This window comes from Phalaenopsis equestris, unplaced genomic scaffold, assembly GCF_001263595.1.
Source record: "Phalaenopsis equestris unplaced genomic scaffold, ASM126359v1 Scaffold000002, whole genome shotgun sequence".
Taxonomy (NCBI): Eukaryota; Viridiplantae; Streptophyta; class Magnoliopsida; order Asparagales; family Orchidaceae; genus Phalaenopsis; species Phalaenopsis equestris.
This window is the reverse complement of record NW_018164444.1, coordinates 69,280,378-69,296,645: the sequence shown is the minus strand read 5'-3', so window position 1 is coordinate 69,296,645 and position 16,268 is coordinate 69,280,378. Positions and strand designations below refer to the sequence as shown.

Genomic DNA, 16,268 nt, shown 5'->3' with positions numbered 1-16,268 from the left:
TTCTCATGTCTATATCCATCTCATATATTCTATTGCAAAATTCCACTTGTCATAGACAAAATGTAGACAAGTCTTATCAGTATCATCCACTCTTTACATGGTTTAGATAGGCTTTGTAGGAGCAACAATATAATATATCTTATCCCATCATATATCACATGAATTTATTTTCTTTTATTAACTTTTTTTTTATTTATATAATTTTCACGAATTATGCTCTTGTAGTTGTTCGTCATTGTCTGCAATCTTTTCTTTTTAATTATTTTGAATTGCCTAAGCATGACTATGCTTGATGCAAAAAATAGATCTCTGCAATAATATTTTCAGTTTCACAAACTTATTGAAATTGACAATTTTATTAAGTGGTTTATAATGAAAATTTTTATGAAGTTGGTATCTCATATAATATAAATTATCTAGTTATCTTTTTCATGTATGATCTTATTTTTGTCTATATTCTTCGGAGAACGAATATTTTTTAATGCTTTATTCAACATATGAACAACAAAAGAAGTTTAAAAATATGAGGTGTTGCCTCAATTAGTGCTTCTGCAACTTTGTATATAAACGGAGTGTTGGTTATTACTTGAATCACTTTATTTGCACTTACCTGTTTGTTTTTTTTTTGCTGTTATTAGCTTTATAAATATCAGTCTAGATTTTGTGATGCTATGAAATTAAAGAGAGGCTTTTTTGCAAATTTTTCCAACTAGCAGAAATTATAGTAACTCCTTTCTTTTTTTAAGTCTCTTTTATGAGTGCATGCATTCTTTCAACATTTCTTCTATTTTTTGTTCTTAGTAAATTATAATTAGAGGAATATATCTAATGATTTTTTTTGGCTATGTATGAGAAAATACAATAATAGTATAAATTTCTTGATGAATGAAATAGAAGCGTTGTAGAGTGAAATATTTTGATATATTCGTAAGTACTTATTAAACAATTGAAAAACAAACAGGTAGAGGAAAATATGAACTGTCTTATGTCTAACCACCCTTAATGATTTTGTCATTTTTTAATAAACGTTTAAAAATGATACTATAAAAATTTAAATATAAAATATTTTAGAAAATTTGTATGAAATCTTATAATTTATATTTTTAAATATAAATATAAAAAACATTTGTTTTTATCAAGAATCAAATATACTATTAAAGAAAAAATAATTAAAAAATGATAAAAAATCAAATATACGCTTGGGATGGACTTGGCTGGGATAATGGGAATACTTTGACGGCTCAACATAGATGAGGATTGCAATGATGGGCTCAACTTTGACAAGCGCTACTCATAACATGAATATGAAAACTTCATTGTGCTCGGTGAGGGTGATGACTGCTTGCAAACAGGAACAAAATGCTTTTATGAGGTCTGTGGTTTCGAATTTGTTGAGGACGTCAACTTCGGTGGGGACGTGCTGCTTCATCTTCGACGTAGGGTAAAAATAAAAAACGCATGAGAGGTATATCACTTATAGATTTAGAGCATTTATGCTATCGTATAGCTGTGTCTACTCAATTTCATGTGAAGTAGTGTCGAAACTATGTCCCAACGTGTCCATTGCGTGTCAGAGATAAAAAGAAAATTCTGGCACAATTCATGCAATGTTAGACACGTGTTGACCTTGACGCGTTAGAGTCGTGTTCGTATCAGACATTGGTATGGAGACTGTTTAGACATGCTGGTTCTTTATAGCTTATAGTCTTATAGAAAGAAATAGTTTCTTTTAGTTATGATGCTGCTACCTCTTTAAGAGGTTTTGGCATAATAGGCTGCTGTGTTGAGCTATCATTTAATTGTTGCTTTGACTTCTATTGAAGTTTGTCCGGCTCATTGAATTTAACATTCCTACTAATCAACAATCCAAGTGACTTCGTTTCAATACTGCAAAGCATGTCTTTTCACCCCATTTAAATGCTGGAAGAATATGCACTTATTAGCACTAGGACTTTGCTTGCCTTTTTTGATGTCAACATTTATAGGACAACAAAAAACATCCGAAATGAATAATCTATGAGATGACTTGCCATATTTTTTCACTGATTTTTAGTTCCAAATGTAGTAACTGGAATTTTTTTGGTTCATCATGTAGCTTGCATTATTAACAAATTTACCCAACTGCCTTGTTAGAACTTGCATTTGATAAAATAGATTAGGCCCGCCTCTCTCCAAATGTGTTTTATGTATTCTTTCTGCCCCTTTATTCTGCTTGAGGTACCAATGTAGTTATATGTCTGACAATGCATTCTTTCTGACTAAAGGTTTCAAGTTTAGAAAAAAAAATCAAGCATGAAATCATCTCTTTTAGAAATCATTTTTAAAGCTAATTATTTTTCTAGACCCATCTTTTGATTTGACGCTTGTCTCCACAATTCAAAAGGAATACAATATAGAGTATCTTTGGTTCTATGAACTCTAATAGGAATTTTCAATTTGTTATTGTCACAACACGGCCTTGGGCTTGGAATTAACCAATATGACAACGGATGGTCGAATGGTTGGAGCCACTAAAAAATTCACTTAATTTTAACCGAATAAAAAGTTACCTTGCAAGTTGCTACCCACACCTTCTGTAAACATTAGCTCTTATTCTATTCATCTCATTTAAAAGTTTAAAACCTGAAAATATGTTATAATTTTGTTTAAAGATAACTCAGAAACAATCATACTTCTCAACTACAATCACCCAAGGAAAAGAAAACAATATTTTTGCAGTTTTTTCATATATTATTATATGAGATATGTTAGAGGTTATATTTGAAAATAATTTATTCTTGTTAAAATTTATGATTAGCTTTATTTACTTGGATTAGATTTATTTCTTTTCCTATTTTTAATTTATTTTCTTGGATTGGATTTTTTTCATTCCTATTTTATGTCGTTTTCTTATCTCAAAGTAATTTTTATGAATTAATTAAGTGTATTTTATGTCGTTTTCTTATCTCAAAGTAATTTTTTATGAATTAATTAAGTGGTGATATAAGTGTTACATCTTTCATTTCATGCTATTTTTTTCTTGTATTTTCTATTTTAAGATTCATGTAAGTGTATTTATACTCTCTTTTCATATCAATGCAATAATTCTTCTGAATTTTGAAAATCAATATTGTATCATAGCCTCAAAACAAACCCTAGTCTTCTACTACTAGCAACTTCTTATTCCCTGCAACCAACAATCTTTGTTGTGCTGCAGACCCTTTCTTCCCCTCCTCTTTTTCAATTTTTTGGCCTTTCCTGCCACCAAAATTCGTTCTGCAGCCTTTCCTGTCGCCAAAATTTCCTTAAGCAACCAGAAATCCTCTCTGTCAGTTGGAAAACTTCCTGCTGGCTGCATATTTCTGCAGGCTTCCTTAGTGGGGACGTATCTTCCTGTAGTTTTTTCTGCTGCATTCGGATCTCTTTTCTATCGACACTGAAATTCCTGTATTCCAAGCCTTTTGGTTTACTTTTGTATCTTTTTCCACTTGGATCCAAGTCTTAGAGAATTATGAATGGCAACGAAGAGTAGCATTACCAACTTTAAGGGCACAAATATGAAGGGAGAGAGGGTGCCTGTTAGGGTAGATCTGAACGCCCTCTCGATGACAACCTCAAGATCACCGACAATACCAGGATTAATGTTGTCGTTCTCGCCATCAATTACTTGAGGGAGCACAGAGCCAATGTCGTTCTCTGAGTCATTCGGACCGCCCTAAGGCTGTCACCCCGAAATACAGTTTGAAGTCTCTTGTGCCTAAGATATAAGAACTTGGAGTTGACGTTGAGGTGGCCAATGATTCCATTGATGTGGAAATGAAGAAAATTGTCGTTGCATTACTTGATGGTGGTGTCATCCTCCTCGAGAATGTGAGGTTCTATAAGCAAGAAGAGAAGAGTGATCCAGAGTTTACAAAGATATCTGATTCTCTTGTTGATCTCTATGTTAATGATGCCTTTGGAACTGCTCACAGAGCTCATGCTTCAACTGAGGGTGTTACAAAGTACTTGAAACCTGTTGTTGCTGGCTTCGGGGGTGTTGCATATCCGAAGCGGCCATTTGCTGCCATTGTTGGTGGTTCAATGGTTTCAACAAAGATTGGGGTGGAGTCACTCTTAGAGAAAGTTGATATCCTTCTTCTTGGAGGAGGAATGATTTTCACATTCTACAAGGCACAAGGACATGGTGTTGGTTCCTCTCTTGTTGAGGAAGATAAACTTGATCCAGCGATAGCTCTTATCGAGAAGGCAAAGCTGAAAGGAGTGTAACTCCTATTCTACTTTGATGTCATTATGGCAGACAAGCTTGCAGCTGATGCCGACAACAAGGTTGTGCCAGCATCTACCATCCTTGATGGCTGGATGGGCCTTGACATTGGACCAGATTTCATTGAGACATTTAACGAAACTCTTGACAGTTTTGACACCATTATCTGGAATGGGTCCATGGGTGTTCTTGAGCTTAAGAAGTTCACTTTTGGAACATATTCCATTGTCTAGAAATTGTTCAAGCTTAGTAGAAAAGGTGCTGCAACCATCATCGGTCGCGGCGACTCTATCGCCGCCGTGGAGAAAGTTGGGCTTGGTGTTAAGATGAGCCACATCCCAATAGATTGTGGTGCGAACTTGGAACCGCTGGAAGAAAAATCATTGCCGAGTGTACTTTCTTTTTTTCTACAACAGTCCTTCCTCAGGAACCCTTCTCCGGAGCTTCTTCATGCAGCAAGCCCTTCTCTAATATTTTTTCTGCCGCAGCCCTACCTATGGAGCTATTTTCTTACTGTAGGCCCTTCTCCGGAGCTTTTCTCTGCAGTAGGCCCTCCTCTGGAAAATTTCCCTGCAGTAGGCCCTCATCTGGAGCTTTGGCTTTCTTTGCAGCAGGCCGTCCTCCGGAGTTTTTTTCTGCGGCAGGCTCTCCTTCAGAGCTTTTCCATACAACAGACCCTTCTCCGGAGCTTTTTTTTGCAACAGTCTCTGTTGAACTTTTTTTTGCAATAGGCGCTCTAGAGTTTTTTCCTTGCATTCTATGTTTGCAGCTTTTCCTATAGGTTATTTATTTCCCTGCAAACTTGTCTGTAACATTACCCATAGGAGCCTTCTGCTTACCTACAGACACTGCACAAACTCCAGATAAAGACAACTGCAGTCAACTAAAAATATCCCTAAATACACTTGGGGTTGATTACCAATTACGGGATGAAGAATTCAAACTCTATCTTATAAAGAATCTTCCTCCCATTGTTTGATATTTTCATATCCAAGTTGAATATAGTGGTCAACTATGTTTCAACTCGAGGGGGAGTTCTAGAAATTATATTAGGAATTTTTTTTTCTCGTTAAATAATATGAAGATTAAACTTATTTCTTTAGATTGGATTTATTTCTTTTTCCATTTAGATTTATTTCCTTGGATTTGATTTATTTTTTTCCTATTTTTATGTCATTTTCTTTATCTCCCAGTATTTATTATGAATTAATTAATTTTAGATATATGTGTTATATATTTCCTCTTATGTTTTTTTTGCCTTTCCTATCTAGGATTCATGTAAGGGTATTTTACCATCTTTTCATATCAATAAAATAATTGTGTTGAATGTTGAAAACCAACAAGATCTTATAATAACGCAATGTACATGTTCATGATATTTACTCAATGAGAATAATCTAAAAGTTCTATATGCATTTCTTTAAATGTACTCTTTAAGGTTAGACTTTACTTTTATTTTATATTTTTAACATACATATCTGTCTTTTTGAGGGTCACCGGCAAAACAACCTAAGACACTCCTGATCGATATTATTTATTCGGCATAACAATTAGTGACCTAAACATCACAATTGTCTGCGGTGGAAATACCCTTATCTACCATTGGCTGATATTATCCCGTTGGCATAACACTTATTGATTTAAACATCAAATTTGTCTGGGGTGGTAGGACTCACCCCTGACTGATGTTCTCCCTTCAACACAACGGTTAATGATCTAAACATCATAATTGTTTATGGTGATAGAAAAATATCTACACGCGCAGGTACACAAGCTTTCCCTTTCTTTATCATTAGGGGTTAAAACACTCATCTTTGCATGCACATATAAACATTCATATCACGTTACTTCATTCTTTCATATCTTGTATTTTTTTTTTCATGCATTCATCTATTTATAAAAAAAGGCATGTTTACTAGAATCAAAATGACATGCACTGGTTTAATAACTTCATAGATAAATCATTATACCACTGGTTGTACATGACTGTTTACTAAATGTTAACCTAATATATTTATATGCACCTCTACTAAGATTTCAATGCCATTCAATAATCAATAACCTTACCCGCATGTGAGCTTTATCCACCTTTGATAGCGCACGATTTCACTTCTCCTCGACAAAGTCGCACTTCTCTCCCCTTCAAATCCTTCTTTCTTTTCTTCTGTCTCGGCTCGATTTGGAGCAGCGCATGTAGAGCTCATGAGTACAACTTGCCTTTTCTCAATAGAGTCGCAGACCTCCTTCCTCTACCTTCGACCACATCTCAACCCAACTCCGCACACGCACGACAATGCCGCTTCCTCCTTCCTCTACACTCGAGCAAAATGTCGCTCCTTCCTTCGGCTAATGTTATGTGTTGAAGCCGCATCTCCTTCCTTCCTCGATGTTGACAGGCTAGGGCTTAGGATAGGATAACATTGTGCGGCCTTTCTCCCATGACTTCTTATTTTGACTTCACTCACAGATAAGTTGCTTGACTAGAAATGAATTCACCTTTATCTTTCCTCGGTCTCTCGTTCTTTTTCTCGTTTCATTTCCTTTGGGTCGAAAGCGACACCCATCTCTTAAGCATAGTTGAACGGGTACCATCTCATTTCAAAATTAATTTTTTTTAATTTATTTTGTATTATTATTATTATTATATTATTATTAACATACACATTTGTTTATTTGATGATCTTTGTCAAAATAACCAACACACCTTTGATTGATATTATCCCGTCGACACAACAGTTAGTGATCTAAGCATCACTATTGTCTAGGTGGAAAGACTATTACCTACCCCCGATTGATATTATCCCGTTGACATAACGATTAGCGATCTAAAAATCACATTTGTCTGTAGTGGTAAGCTCTGCCTACTCGACTCTGATTGATATTTTTTCAACTGCATAGTGATTAGTGATCTAAATATCACAATTATCTGGTTGGTATGGAAACATCTGTACACACGAGTGCATTGACATCCTCTGCTTATACCATTAGAGGATGAATTCATCCTCTTAGCATGCACATACAAGCATCATATTTACATTATTTTATTCTTTCATATCATACATTCTTTATGGATTCATCTACTTATGAAAAAGTGCACGTTTTCTAGAATTAAAATGACATGCACTAGTCTAATAATTTCATAGATAAATCTTTATGCAACTAGTTGTTTATGACTGTTTGATAAAAGTTATGTGATGATATACTATATGTATTTCTACTTAAATCCAGTAACCTAATATATATGCACGTCTACTATGATTTATATGTCATTCAATAATTAAATAACTTTAAATGGAAATTCATTATATATATTTATTTAATATGCATATTTTAGTGCGAATGACCTGGCTCATAATTTCCTCGGGTCGGGGGTTCGAATCCCGTGACGCGTGCTCTTTGAATCAAAAACAAATGAATCCCGTGACGCGTGCTCTTTGAATAAAAAACAAATACACCAGGGTTTTCAACCCTTTGGGGGAATCAATATTTGGTGTCCATTGGGCCAAAAATCGATTTCACTTTTTTTTTAAAAAAATATGCATATTTTACTATTTAATAATATGAAGAATTAGCTATAATCTAAATCTCATTGGAACAAATCATAAATGAAATCATACATTAAGAAAGGATGAAATTATTGAAGTAGAGAAATATAATTATTCTCCTTTACTTTTAGGAGATCTCTTTTTGTACTTAATGATTCCTTTAATCACATTGTTTTTTCTCTAGAAGTTATTATTGTCATTCAATTTAAGATCTAAAATATTTTCAAAATATACATCAATTTAAAAATTAACTTATAACTATTGATAAAATCATAAATATACCTCTAATTGCTTCTTTCTACAATTTGAAAAATCCTCAATCCAAAATTACTATTTCTTTTTGCATCAAATGTTCCTCAACATAAGATTTTATTACCTTCTAAGGCTATGTTTGGCCTTACCTTTACCCGCATGTGAGCCTTGTCCACTTCTGATAGGGCACTACTTCACTTCTTCTCAACAGAGCCGCACTTCCCTTCAAATCTTTCTTCATCCTCTTCTTTAGTCTCTAACTCGACTCAGAGCAGCGCATCCAGAGCTCACCGCTACCGCTCCCCTTCTCTAGACAGAGCCGCAGACCTTCTCCTCTGCCTTCGACCACGTCTCAACCCGACACCGCATGCGCATCACAATGCGGCTGCCTACATGGAGCAGAATGTCACTGCTTCATTTGGCTAGGGTTCAGCGCCGAAGCCGCACCTCCTCTCATCCTCGACTTCGACAGTCTAGGGATCGTGACAAGACAATAGTGTGTGATCTTTCTCCTACGGACTCTTCTTCTTCTTCTTCTTTGACTTCCTTCACTCACAGATAAGTGGCTCGATTAGAAAAGAACCCTCCTTTATCATCCTTTGTCTTTTGCTCTCCTTCTCGTTCCATTTCTTTTGGGTCGAAAGAGACACTCGTCTCTTAAACATGGTCAAACAGTTACCAGGCTGTTTCAAAAACTATTTTCCGTTGTTTATTTAATATTTTTATTATTATTTAAATTCTGTTTTTACAGTGATGCTGGCCTAGAAATTTAAAGCTTAGTCTTCTTACTATAAAACAAATAGCTTGTGCTCAACTCTAATAGGCATTGCTTTGATATATGTCAATGCCTTATTGTAATCTAGTGAAATCATTGTACAAGAAGTAATGCATTACTATTCATTTTGCTGCCCTGACCGGAGTAAAGATTTTTAATTTTCTTTGCTTTTCAAAATCACTAAACTCTGGAAACATGCAAAACTACACCTTTGTAGAAAATATGCACTCATTTAAGTCTAAACAACCCAACTGCACATGTAAAACTACACCTTTGTAGGGAATGTGCACTCATTCAAGTCTAAACAACTCAACTGCATAAGACTCATCTTCAAAGCTGCCACTTGAATTACCCATCGTAAAGTCTTCACTGGTCTATGTTTTGATCTGAATTGCCCCTATCTCATCAATCTTATAGGTTCCGTTATTTTCTATAAAGACATTTCCACCTTCGACAAACATATAAAAATTGTAACCAATCCCTTTGAGGTACTGCATATGCTAAGAATATCCAAAGTCAATAATTCAATATTTAGGAGGAAAAAAAATACAATTGTTAGAATTGATTCGAGTTGAAACTCTTCCTGCTCCTCTATAAATGATGATGTTGCTTAAGAGTTGATTTTCATGTTAATTTTTTTGTCTCTCTTGAGCATTCCTTACATAATCTGTAATTTATTGTACAGCATCCAGATTTTTATAATTGTAGGCTCTTCTTTTAACTTCGATGTTGATCTTCCTCTAACCTACTTTCTCCAAGCTCTAACATGTTTTAACTAATAGAGAGGAAGACTTTACCTTGTCATGAAAATTATCCCATTTTCATAAAACAAAATATTTGCAGTGTGTTGATAAATTGATGGTAGATAGCATTGTAAGATCTACGTTTTGTCTTCTTCTTCAATCTTCACATTGTAATTTAGTAAATCCAAAAGAAGCATCCAAATACTCTTGCAGTGATACACCATCTTTGATGTGAAATGTGAAAAACTGTTGCTTTCAATGGAGACAGCTGGTAAGTGATTTTCCTATTAGAATGATTTTAATCTTTACCCACCGCTTGTGTGGTACTCCAATTTGCTACATTATGAACAAACCCTTCCTTCATAGGCTGATTGTTTGTTCCATTTAGGGAATCCCCTTCAAAGCCTAAAGCAAACCATGCTTGGACAAATATACTCTCATTTTCATCTTCCAAACGCTGAAATCATTCTTTTACCTGCTCTGACTCTAGTTGGTTATAATAGTTGTGCCCAACGTATAGCTCTTTCTGTGGTGCTGAATTTTTCAAACTAATTAACCTAGGAGAAACAACCTGGCACTACACACTTTTATAATTAAGTAAAATAGAGACAAGATTATCCCTAAAGACAATAATACCCTAATTACATGGTGAAGTCCTTCTTGACCTACATCAACAAAACGAGAAGTAAAATAAATTAAACATCAATTCTATGTGGGAGTAGACACTACGACTATCAAACAGATTAAATTCTCTTCTCAATATACTATGTAGGTGTGGAATAAATCATACCAAATTTTGGAGAAAGAGAAACGCCTTGCTCTCTCTAATCTCCCTTGACTAATAATTAGATTATTAACCTCTTCCATGATTTGGTGACTGCGGAAGAAGCTGCACTTGCCAAGAAAACCCTCAAGTCAGTAGTTTTACAAGTAAATGAAGAGGATTACATACTCTAAATGACCATTTGAACATTGCATTATACTGTTAATTAAGTCTCCCACAAAGGCTTTTATTATATGAGAGAAACATATATTGTTCTTTCTTTGTTGCAGCCCATCAATCGTCGTTCTGTGTATGCTATTGCCTTATTTTTCTCATGCTCATTGTGAGGTCACTTATTTCGAGCATAAGGCAGACCCCAAATGTTTATTGCTCTTTTAAACATGCACAACTTGCTTAATTGACTACATAACTTGAGGAAAAAATAATTTAAAGCTCGGATATCATGATGTTATGAATTATTTTGTAAGGTGAAATGCTTTGAAATCATTATGTGGTTTGTTTGATATCGTTTGGCATGTTAATATGGTGACACAAAATTGAATGATCAACATGAGTCTAGTTGAGCTCAAGATAATGTAGCTTGAGCTTGATTAATTAATGGAGCTCGAGCTTAATTTTATGAGTTTGAGCCGACTCACGAGCCAGTTTGTTTATTATGAAATAGGATATAATATTAATTTAAATTTTTGTTATAATAAAATGAAAATATGATTGAGCAATTAGGAGATAGATAATAAGAAATTACTTATTATAAAATATAAAATATCATTTTTAAGGGTTTTTCATAATTTAAAGATAATGTTTTGAGTATCTTTCATATTAATATTTTGAGTATCATTTATACTAATATTTTGTTTAAATAATTACAGACAGACCACCCAAAACGTCGATATTTAAAAATTAATCACTCAAATGATTTTTTTGAAGTATCAAACCTCTGTATGTACTCGTGCCATGATCAAGCCATTAAGAAATTGATAGAACTGAAAAAATTATGGGTTAAGATTCTACCATGAATTTTGATATTTGAGCGAGAATTTATAAACTGGATGAAAGAGAGCAGTTGATTTGTAAATAACAAGTTTCGGGTGGTCTATATGTAATTGCCCCCTATTTTCTTTAAACAAGCCGACTCGCAAGCTTATGAGCCGAGTCGGGACTAGCCTGAGTTTGGCTTCTTAACTCATTGAGCTCAAATCATGAGCTGTTATCAAGCCGAGCCCGACTTGGATCATGAGTAGGCTTATAGCTCGGTTGCACATTTTTTTTATAGTTACACCCTTACTTTCAGTTGATCATGATTCTTGAATGTTCTCTTTATCGTATTTTCACCAATAGAAATGGAATTTTCAGGCTGAGATACCTAAACGTACTTACTCTATTTCAGGTTAAAGGCGCCTATGATTCTCTTGATGAACGCATTGATGTTCTGAACCAGCGAATCAAAGAACTGGAGAAATTGAAAGCACCAGAGTCGCCTACTCCTGTTGAGACTTCAGAGTGATCGGTATATAATCTCATTCGCTTTTTTTATTGTTTGTGTTACAGTGCTGAGTCTTGTTTATTTCAACATGATCATATAGCTGGAGGGAATGTTCTGTATTATTTGCAATAACTGAGAAAATCTGGAGTTCTGCCATTTACATGGCAGAAGTATTCAGTTTTCTGCTGGTCTTCTGATTTAAGCATATCGGGGCCGTCTTCCGGCTAAAAAGAGATCAATTTTGATTGTTTGAACAATATTTCTTGGGATAAAATTTACATTTTTCACATTGTAACCGCAAATGATTTAGTTATTTAAAAATTCTATTTTTAAAAAAATTGATGCATTGTAGTTTTTGCTAGCTACGTAACAGGCTGCATGGGTACCTACTTGCCACACAATTCTTTGTGTTTACATGTCTAATGCCTAAACTTTTATATTTACATTAATATCACTTTACCTATGCATGAAAAATTATTTTTCACTTTTTAGTTATATTTTTGATGTGATGTGAAAAATTTGTTATAAATTTAACAGTTAATGTTTTAAGTGTTAGATATTTAAATTCATAATTGTGTAGTATGTATGCAAATGCGCCAATTTATACATCGACGTAGGTGAGCCGGTTGTTTTAGGCTTGCTAGTGTTGAACGGCCGCATTCTATGCAGGGGTTGTGAACAATCCAATTTGGATCGAAATTTTTTTAACCGGTTTGAAATCGGATTAATGATTGATCCTATTAAATTTTGATCTAATTCAGCGTTGATTGATCTGGTTTTCCAACCAACTTGAATGTCATTTTTGGTTGTTGAGCCAATTTCGTCCGGATCAAACTCGCCTGGCTAGCCCACCACCGAAAAATTGCTCGTATACAAAAAATCTCTCATCAAACAAGCTTTATTCATGTAAAGCTTGAAGTTTAGGTGTTATATATGTAAGTACATAAGAGTTTTTTTTCGCTCCTGAACCAAGCCGAGGACGGATTGAAATAAAATCAATCATTTAATTTGGCTCGTAGCTTGGCTTGAATGATTCGATCATGATCTTTGAGCCAATTTCACAACCCTAATACTATATGGTTTACCATAGGCCATAGGAAACTGCGGCTTAGCTATGGAAAATAAGTTGACAATGACATCCTGTTTTTTGTGGTTTTATCTTTCTTCTGGGAGTTAAATTTGAGAAAATAGATAGCGTTTAAATTTGTGGCATGCATGCTCGTGATATTATAATGTTTTATATATATATATATATATAAAATTAGGGATTTTTTCAAAAAAAAAAAAAAGGTTTATAACCTGAAATAATGCACTTGGTGAAATACGGGAACCGTCTGGGTTCACTCATGGATTTTTTTTTTAATTTTTATTGTTTATATTTTTATTTAAAATAAATATATTTATTTATTCTTTAAAACACCCAAAATAATTTTTAAATGTTAAGAGTTTTTTTTAAATAAATTTATTTAATAAGAAAAAAAAAAACTTGTTAAAAAAATGCATCAAACATGTTTTTTTAAAATAAAAATAAAATTTAAAATAAAAAATGATCCCAAGCAAACAATAGAGTTATTTGGCATCATTTTCATTTCTTATTTTCTATTGAGTTTTTAATTTAATTTTATTTATATTTTATATTAAAATAAATTGTATTTGACATGTTTAATTAGGATGCGGTCTCAATAAAATTCAAATTATTTAAAAGTTTTCGTTAAGAAAAAACCAAATTTATATTTGAAAATTAAAATAAAAAATATGTAAAAAAATCTATTTTAAAAACATGCTTTGAAAAGTAAAAGTAAAAATAAAAATAAAATTAAAATTAAAATGAAAATGAAAATTATCTCAAATGGGACCTAAGGTATTGTTGGACCTGAAAATAAGAGTGATGCCTTTTTTTGAGAGGAGCGTTTTTTTTTAAAACTGTGAAATAGGTCATTTTTTATTATATTCATTGATTACATGATTTCATGGTATGAGAAATTAAATATTCATTATTGTTTTAAAATAATATCATGTTTACATCAATTTTTTATAGTCTCTACTCGATCGAAGAGATAATATTTGTTTGTTTATTAGCAACATCTAGCTTAGTCATAATTTTTTCTTTAAAATATATTTAATATTTATATTTTGTTTTAATTAACTCGTGATTTGATTTATGGTAGTCGTGTTCGTGACATCAATTTTTTTGATACAAACATTAACAAATGTGTGCAGAGATTCATCATTTTTTTTTCTAAATATGTATAAAAGTAGTGTATAAACATTGGCCATCTCATGATCTCCGATTTATGATCCGATTTGGAGAGTAGATGTTTTAGATTCGACTTGTGTTAAGAAAGGCAGAGGTAGACCTAGGAAGACTTGGGCTTATTGTATAAAAAATGATCTTAATTTACTAGAACTAAATGGAAATAGGACACTAAACAAGACGCAATGGTGAAATAGGATTTATGTAGCCGAGCCCACGTAGTGGGATTAAGGCTTTGTTGTTGTTGTTGTTGTTGTTGTATATATAAAGGTAGTGTTATCCAAATTTAAATTATGTAATGATTCTGTCTTTATTCTTCCTCCTATCTACATCTGTCTCTCTAAAATTCCCTCTGCTCTTAAGAGAGAGTGAATACCTTCTCCACAGCCTCTTATCTTGCAATATCACAAGCAATAAACACTATAGACAAAACTTAAGGAACCACAATTTCGAATTCCTTAAAATTCTTGATGGATCACATCAAGAATATGATGAATCAGCCTCTAACATATGAAAATTATCCTATATGGAAGTTAAAAATTCAAAAGCTATTCATAGCAAATGGTTTCGACTCATTTCTAGATCCGACAACCATGAAGAAACTACATAATATATCATGTGGCAACTCATAGATCAAAATCTTGCGGCAGCCATTCTTTCCACTGTTTTACCTTCTATCACTTCATATGTTTTTCACCTCAACAGTACCGTCAAGATTTGGTTTTCTTTTGAGAAAATACGTCAAGCCACGAATCGTTCCTCTAATTCAACTCAAAAATAAACTTCATCACATATCAATGAGCAACAACACAATGAATCAATATCTTACTACTGTTAAAACTATGGTGTACAAAATATAGTCGTCACAGGCTCCAGTATTGACAACGAGGATATTATTCTTTATATTCTCAACGACCTTCCCCCCTACTACCAAGGCTTAAAGAACTCTATTCAGGATCAATTTCACCCAATCGAGTTAGATGCTTCCTATTCTCTTCTTTTTAGCGAAGAAAGCAACCTCGCCAATGATGCCACCAATCCACTTAACACACTTTTATTTGCAAATAAGAGGTGTGGCCTGCATTCTCAAAGAACTTCCAACAGATCTTCTCTTTCTCAATACAAGCAACCCAACCCTACAGTTCAACTAACAAAGGCCATATATTTCTTGTCAAATATGCCCAATAAAGGCCATATGACAGCTACCTGCTAGCATAGGGCCAATTTACAATATAAACCTACGATTCCAACTTCAACTACAACTTTTAACACCAACATTCAATCTCCCTTGCAAGAATGGATTCTCGACACTGGTGCCACGACACATATCACTTCACATTTGAGAAATGTGCAATATCCCACTCCATATCAAGGTACTGAAGAAGTAATGGTTTGTGATGGGCAAGTTACAAATATCTTACTATATGGTAAGGGAATTTTACTTACTCAAGACAGTAAGTTACTTTTATCCCCTCTTTTTTATGCACCTCATATTTCTCATAATTTAGTATATGTAAATAAGCTCACTCGTGATAATTATTGTCAAATTATTTTTACACCTAAACATTTTTAAGTATAAGATCTCAAAATCAGGAGAACAAACCTGAATGGCCCTCCTAGTCAAGGCCTTTATCTCACTACCGCTTTACATCACTCCAAAACACCAGGAAACACATGACGACATAGGCTTGGGCATCCTCACCACAAAACTATAAGTGTCATTTCAAAACAACAGCCTCAACTTCATATTTCTTCAGTTCACTCTATATGTCAAAATTGCTTGCAAAATAACAGTCATGAACTCCCTTTCCTTTCTAGAAATACTTCTTATTATTTAATTGATATGTTGTAATCCGTTGTTTGTTACATTACTTTTATTGATTCGTATTCTCATTTTTACTGGTGCATCCTTATGAAGTATAAATTTAAACTCACACAAAACTTCATTAATTTACAATAAAAAACAGAAAAAATATTTAAGATTTGACTGGGGTGGTGAATATTGTTCACAACAAGTTTCAAATTATCTTCACAATCATAGCATTGTGCACCAATTTAATTGTTCTTATATTCTAGATCAAAACAGAGTAGTTGAATGCAATAAGTGTCATCTCGTTGAAACCACTCACACTACTTAACACGACACATCTTTCTCTACACTTCTGAATTAATGTTATTCTCACTGC

At 33.6% G+C, this 16,268-nt stretch overlaps 1 pseudogene; it reads left to right on the top strand.

Moving 5' to 3' along the window:
- The first annotated feature begins 3,494 nt into the window (after positions 1-3,494).
- LOC110019856 lies at positions 3,495-11,849 on the top strand (annotated as a pseudogene).
- The last annotated feature ends 4,419 nt before the right edge of the window (positions 11,850-16,268 follow it).